This window comes from Wolffia australiana, chromosome 1 (genome assembly GCF_029677425.1).
Source record: "Wolffia australiana isolate 7733 chromosome 1, ASM2967742v1".
NCBI classification, from domain to species: Eukaryota; Viridiplantae; Streptophyta; class Magnoliopsida; order Alismatales; family Araceae; genus Wolffia; species Wolffia australiana.
The window spans coordinates 20723848-20732107 of NC_135835.1; positions in this window are offsets into that span (position 1 = coordinate 20723848).

The following is an 8260-nucleotide window of genomic DNA, read 5'->3' on the forward strand; positions in this document are numbered from 1 at the left end:
ATTTTCCCTTGTTCTTTTCTTTTTCTTCTTCTCGTATTGTTCTTCTTATTTTTGTTTTCCCTTGTTCTTCTCTTCTTGTTATTTTATTTTTCTTCTTCTTTTATTGTTCTTCTTATTTTCATTCTCCCTTGTTCTTCTCTTCTTGTTATTTTATTTTTCTTCTTATTTTATTGTTCTTCTTATTTTCCTTTTCCCTTATTCTTCTCTTCTTGTTCTTTTCTTTTTCTTGTTCTTTTCTTTTTCTTGTTCTTTTATTGTTCTTCTTATTTTCATTTTCCCTTGTTCTTCTCTTCTTGTTCTTTTCTTTTTCTTCTTGTTTTATTGTTCTTCTTATTTTTATTTTCACTTGTTCTTTCCTTTTTCTTCTTGTTTTATTGTTCTTCTTATTTTCATTTTCCCTTGTTCTCCTATTCTTGTTATTTTCTTTTTCTTCTTTTTTTATTATTCTTCTTATTTTCATTTTCCCTTGTTCTCCTCTTCTTGTTCTTTTACTTTTCTTATTCTTTTATTGTTCTTCTTATTTTCATTTTCCCTTGTTCTTCTCTTCTCTTATTGTTTTTTATTCTTCTTATCTTATTTTCTTTTATTTTTTTTTGTCTTCCTTTTTTCTTATTCTTCTTTTCAATTTTACTTTTTTTTATTTTCATCTTCATTAATTCCTTTTCTCTTCTTCTTCTTCATTTTGATTTTATTTTCTCATTATTTTATTCTTCTTTTTATCTTCATTTCTTCTAGTTTTCTTATTCTTATATTTTTCTTCCAGTCCATCTTGGTTTTATTTTGGATTTCTTCTTTCTAATAATGATGTCTTTCAATCTTGAATTATTTCATCCTGGTTAGTCTGTCAAAAATTTTTCTCCTTTGTTTCCAAGTCTAATCAGCTTTGGAATAATGGAATTGGGTGAAGACCATGTACTATAAACAATTAGAACAGATTCAGATATAATGGATGATGTCTGTATGGATGACACCAAGGCGTCCATTGTCAAACTTCATCTCATGTCTTAAAATACTAAACTAAAAGTAGTGATGGTAATTATAAATAAAAATCTTGTAAAGAGGGATAAGATTGGGATCATACAAAGTTATGGAAGTACCTGAAGTCATGTCCTACCAAGGAACACAACTACTGAAAGCCTTCTACTATTGTGAAACCTATCTCATGTTATTTCACAAAGACTACAAAGTATTCAAGCAGATCTCTCGAGGAAGAAAAAACATTTTTATTGGGCCTCATTGTGAGTGTGCATCTACCATTATTGCTTATTGACCATCCAAAATTTAAGAATTTATTATCCTTCTATGTGCGAAGTGGTGATGCATATATTCCAAGTTCCAAGATTTTACGACGTTCAACAGCTGTAAATTTATGCAAGAAAAGACGGAGCTGAAAGAGATATGCAAGCCAATAGAAAAAGTGTCACTCGTGATGGACTCTAAGACAACCTCAAATTGGGTAGCCATACATGGGACATTGTGCATTGTATGGATACAACATGCACACTTCATGAGCAAGTTATTGGTGTTTGTCAATTAATTGGTTCTCATCGAGGTGCATACTCGGCAAAGGTAGTACACACCATGTTGAAGGATTATAATCTTGTGAACAAGGTACTGCATCATTAATAACTTAGTATGAAGTAAAGACTGAATTGAAATGTTTTTTATTTGTTTCCTAGGTGCTTTCTATCAGAACTGAAAATCCTAATAATAATAGAACCATGATTGAAAATTTAGAAAGGTTTGTGAAGGGTTCTAATTCAAACTTTACCAAAAAATTCCACACACCATGCATGGCACATGTTCTAAATATGGCATTGCAATAAGGATGGAAGGAGCTAGGTATTTAAGGCTACTTAATTTTTGTAATTCCTTTTTTTTTGGCAAAAACACGGTGCCGCGTACGGCCAACCCCAGGGTTGTGCCCGCAAACCAATCTAGTCGTGCCCTAGACGCCACCCAAGGGATTTTTATTTATTAAGTGGATTGTATCTCAATATTTATAGGCGTGGAGTGAATGTAAATGTCCCAGTTACACATGGACCCTACTGACACCACGCCCATGGTGCAGTAAAAGCAAAAAATACATGAATGATACCTAGGAGGATCCCAAAGAAGGTTGCTCGGGGGCCGGCAGCATGCTAGAACCCCATAGTGATGGTGGTGCAGGGAGTGTGCGCAGTTCACCCGCCTTCATCACGTGCCAGTGTTGAGGGCCGCGACGGGTACCAAAATCAGGCGAGAGGGCGAGCACTCCCGTCTCTAATGCTCCATGCAATACGCCGCTCACGGGGGCCATCCTTCAATAGGGTGCGATGCATGTGAAGAGCTGGAAAGCCAAGGCGCTCAATGCAGTGGCATCCACGAGCTGCCCGAAGGAGTTCCTGCCAAGTGAAGTAGAGGGAGGAAGGGACTCCCTCTACTTCACTTTATAATGAAGCCCATGAATACGTGCAATGACATAGTGAATTATGATGAGATCATAATACAATGTTCATTAGTCTTTAAACATGTATTCTAAATATTCCTATTCGATGGATAGTCAAGATGAACATCAAATTATCTAGATAAAATAGCACTAGCTGATCCTACTTATACAATAAGTATTGCTGATCATGTGGCTATTAGTGCGGCAACACTAAGGACTGATAGTGGGTGCTCTTGGGAGAAAGAGTTCACTGAATTGATCCGTATGAATCCCTGAATGGTATTATTACTAAACGTCAATCAGGTTGATTCATGTCACGGTTGTATAAGTGATCCACTGACCTGAGACACCAAGGACATCTCGTGAATGGACGACTACATTTGACTATGACTTACAAGCCTCTAATCATGGGATTCAGAAAATTCATAGCTCGGATATAGTAAGAAGCTCACGAAGATGATCGAGTGGTCAAGACGGGATCATTCACCCTCAGTATAAGAGGACATTGACTCAAGGAAGACAATGCAGAAAATCCCTGGCCAGGGTAGTGAGGATATTGGACAAGGCATTCTCTAATTATCCCCGTTACGCATCATTTTTAATCGAATGACGAGTTCAAATTTGACGATAAACCATACCCTAAGCCGTTCGAGAGTCTCGCGCAGATGATGGATTATACATATACAGTAATCAATGACAGTAAAGGTTCCATGAGAGAGTTCAAACACTACTCGGTATCTTCTAGAGCACGAGTTGTAGCTTGGCACCCCATGGGCTGGAAACTTAACCTATCGATTGGGTTAAATCAATCCTTAGTTAATTAATCTATATGTCGATATAGTTAATTAATAAGGTTGGCCAATAACTTTTACTGGGTGATAAGCCAAAATAGGGGTACATTTATGCAATTTTAAACCCTTGTCGTTCTCAATTTTAGCTTATACAATAAAATTTATAAAACCTCACTTAAGATGTACAATGACGAGTAGAGGTATCGTCCAAGGGAGGCTAGTAAGGAATTCAATTCGATGATTTGTTTGATAAATCAACCCTAATTAGGATTAATTTGATCTTCAATGAAGATTAAACCAACCTAAGTAGACAAGGAATTTAGAGAGAGAGGTAGAAGAGATGAGAAGAGTAGAAGAAGTAAGGGAGATCTAAGTTGAATTAATTGATCCAAATAAAAGTATCAAAGAATTCAATTAGAGGGATTAAGAATAAAATTTTGATTTGGTTGGTTGGTTTTTGTAGGTTTGATAATTCAGAACTAACTACACTATTAGATAATAATGAAAAAAGAAATTTTAATACCCTAGAATTTAAAGTTTTTTTAGAGTTTTCTTTTGAAATGCACTTGAATACCTAGTTAAATCTCTCAATTACTCCTCTCAATCCTAATCAGGGCTTGTACATGCCGCTCAAGCAAGGCGATTTAGAGGTTCAGACCAGTATCAAGAAGAACAATCAAGAAATTGAACTAATTTCATCCAAAATGCACCAAAAATTCAAATATAATGAAGGGAAAGGTACCAAACAGGTTGATCCAGGCTGGGGCTCCTCTCTGTCTTGCAGCTGTGATAGAGAACCATCAAGAATGACCCCCTCCTCTCGAAATTTGGCTTTTATACCTACGTAAAATGGTAAAAATTACCATTTTACCACTAATTAGTAATTAATTTTTATCTAACAATGTGGGCTTGATCTCACATAAAGATATAAAGAGGGGATCAAGACGAGAAAATCCATAAAAAAATCATCTCAATCGGACTTCTAGATCAAAAGTTATGAATAAATGAATTTAAACCAATATTAGCCGTTGGATTTAAATCATTTATTCATAATTTTTTTCTTTTAACCGCTCGCTGAGGTGTCATCCTCCCATTGGCGGCGACTTTCAACTTCTTCAGGCGGATGCATTCTCGTTGCGCCACATACCCCGTGGCGAAAATAAAAAAAAGAAAGAGAAAAGGTGAGAAAAATCAGCCCCGTAAATATCGCCAAGCACCTAAGGTGCATTTGGTCACTGCGATATCCACTTGCGGCGTGCCACGTAACCGCCCATACATGTGCTTTGTATGCGCCGCATGGGCGGTAAACTTACTGCCTAATGGCCGCTATCATTACCCGCCGTCGGATTCTCATATGACGGCTGTAATGAGGCCACGTCGTCGCCAACGAGGGTGGCCTGTCATTTTACACATCAATCCTCTTTAAAATAAAAAATTGCCGCCCGACGATGCCCAAAAATAATTGTGTATATACCCCTTGTGCATTCTCTCTCCTCTGGTTTTTTTTTCTAAAAACATTAAAACAAATATTATATAATTGCAATAAAACCCTATAATATTTTAAATAATATCTTTACGCATGCAACCACAACCGAGAGCTGTTTTCGAGGGCCTCATTGCAATGAAAATTTACGAAAATCCCTTCAAAGATAAAAAATAATCTTAATACTCCTTTTTTTCTTATAAATATATCTTTTTTTCTTAGAAAAAATGCATTTCTTCTTCAAATAAATCTCAGAAAAATCCTAGAAAATCCTGAAAAATTCTAAAAAATTCTAGAAAATTCATTGATTCATCCCCGTACTAATAAATCTCAAAATTAAATATTAAACTTGCCATTTTCATTCAAAAAATAATTATTTCAAGCTCAAATAAATCTCTTCAAATTCATAGAATTAACAGAAAATTAGGGAAAAATCAGAAATCACATGAAAACAGTATTTTCATTGCTAATAGCATGAAATAAAGACCGAATTTAGGGTGTTATCATTGGGCCACTAAATTTATTAACTAGAACGATACATGGGCCTAGAGGGTCACACGCATAAGGTCATAAGGGCATTGTTGGATATATTTACTTTTAGGATTTTTGAGAAAAAAGTCTAAAGTAAAATATGAATAGGGAAGGAGCACTCATTTCGAGCACCTAGGCTAGCCAGATTTGAGAGCCCGTCCTTTTCTCCACTCTCTTCTCCACTCATCAAAGGAGAGTGTCTTCATGGTGAGAAGATCTTCTAGATTTTCAAGAATAGTCGCAGAAGAAGACGTTGAGATCCAAGAGTCGAGTGATTGCGTGGATACTTTTGGAGGCCAGATGCGTGAACAGCTTCAAAATGATCTCAAAGTGGCAAAGTCAAGGGTTGAACAAGTTCCCCACTAGGTACATTCAATGTTTGATTTTGAAGATAGATTATGAATCAATGACCACCCTTCCACATCCATAGAATCTTGTTTTCCATGGACGAACCAAGGCATCGAACCCAACAAAAAGGTGCTCCATAGTCTCAGCCTGAGGGAGGCGGAGCAGCAATGGCAACGCGAACTGAGTGAATGACTGATACAGGTCACCTGGTCATCATTAGGGAGGCCACGATGCACGAGTCTCCAAAAGAAGAAGGAGATACGGGTGATAAACGCATGATGCCAAATGCGGCAACCCAAGGCTGCATAGGGGATATCTCACAAAAATTCTCCCAAAAGGACCGATAGGAGAAGGACCCGTCGAGTGTGAGCGTCAAATAGGGTGTTCATGAGAGGTCCCTATGGTAATAGTCAGAGCATGTGGTAACGTCTCTATTGGGAGGCCATGTTGCTCCCATAGGTGGCACGTATTGCCCGTGAGCAACTATGCCACAATCAACCGCAATCGACGAGGGACGAAGTGTGGATGGTGGGCTAAGGGCGCATCGAGCCATGTATTCATACCACGCACTAATCGTGCCTTGGTCGACATGCCCATGAGTCACATTGGATATCTCTAGCCAACGTCGCTGCCAAGTCCACCACCTTTTATAGCTCCGGATATTCAACTCTCTACGAGCCCACTTGCCATACTTGGCTGAGATGACACTCCTCAACAGGGAGTTTGTGGTATGCATACGCCACATGAGCTTCTTCTAAAGCATGTCTTGGACATCCTGAAGGCTTCACATCCCTAGACCCCCCTCGTCCGTTGGCCGACATACTTTGTGCCAAAAGACCCTATGGTGTTTATGCTCTCCTTCAAGGTGACCCGACCATAGGATACATGTGCATAGTCACTCCACAGAGCGAAGGACTATGAGCAATAGAGAGTGGATTGCTAGGGTATGCAGCGGGATACTCATGAGAACGTGACAAAAAAGTGGGATGCGCCCACAAAAGGATAGAAAATGGAGTTTCCATCCATTGAGTTTCTTTCTTATCTTCACCAGCAAAGTATCAAAATAATGATGTCTCGCTAGGTTGCGAAAGATGGGATATCCAATATAGTCGAAAGGAGGGCATCTGCATGAGTATCATGTGTAGTGTTGGATAATATCTTAGCACTTTGTAGTGGTGGAGGGGCCGACCATAAAGCTACTCTTTGAGGTATTGATGAGTTGGCCGAAAGCCCACTTGTACGCTGTGAGTACACTCATAAGTTCCCTAATGGATTTTTTAGATCCACTGAGGAAAAGAATGGCATCATCTGCAAATAGAGAATGCGATAGGATTGGGCAACCCTTTCTCATAAAATATGGTTGGATGAGGCCTCAGGTGACTTCTCATGTGAGTGATCTACTAAAGGCCTCCTCCATCAGTATGAAAAGGGTGGGTGAGATAGGGTCACCTTGCTAGAGACCTCGCATGGCAGTGAAGAACCTCGTGGAGTTTCCATCCACCAAGAGATAGAAGTGATTCTCTCTAATGCAATCATCCATAAGAGCGATAAATGCATCGGTGAAACCAAAGCGTTGTAACACTATGGTAAGGAAATTTCACTCGACTCTATCAAAAGCCTTCTCCATATCAAGTTTGATGATGACATTCGAACCCCGAATATGAATGCCTAGTGATTGTGCTAACTCATGAACTAACATGATACTGTCATGGATCTGTCGACCCATGAGAAAACCGCATCGTTCACGCGAGATGAGTCTATCAAGGAAGGTCCCTAGTCAATTTTGTAATGATTTTGGATGCAACTTTGTAGCATACATTACAAAGGCTAATAGAGCAAAAGTCTTTAAAAGAAGTTGGATCATCCACTTTTGGGATGAGCGCCAGAAAAGTGTATTTCTAGCTTCTAGGTAGGACCTTACGTGCAAAGATTTTGTTGATAGCAAGCACCAAGTCTGTGCCTACGATATCCCAACAAGCTATGTAGAATTCCATAGAAAACCCATCCGGTCCTGGGACCTTGTTCCTACTAAGGGAGAAGACCACCTCCTTGATCTCTGCTCGTGTAGGAAGGACCGTAAGTATGGCATTTTCTTGGTCGGTCATCAAGTGTGGGATGGAATTCTTTTATAATTCAAATTATTCTTTTGAAAAACATTTAGTAAATACTTTGACTCATAGGGTTGACAAGCTCACTTTGCGAAGAAATGGACGACCAAAATATTCTCCTCAGTAATATTCAGATTTCATTTAAAGAGATTATATATAGACTTCAAATACTTGTCATTCCAGGTTAGGCTTCACCATGATAATTCACCACTATCATACTTAATGCTAGGATTTTGGGCATGGATAACTAGAACTTTCTCATTGAAGATATGCCCAACAGGTTGATCTCCACATATGAAATGATTGAAGCAGATTATGAGATGAGAATTGTATTAGACAAGATGGTGAATGATTATCCATATGAAAGGATGCGTATAAATAAGAGGTGAAACCTCAAAGAAAGACATCTGCTAGAAATTAGAGTTCTTAGAAGGTGTGGGAGATCTTGGATAGACCAGTTGTATGCGACAAGGGTCTTCTGAGGGCATTCGTACCATTAAGAGGAGCTAGCTATAAGAGGATCAATGTCCATTGGGATTTCTGAAGAATGATCTGCCTTTTCGATTGTGAC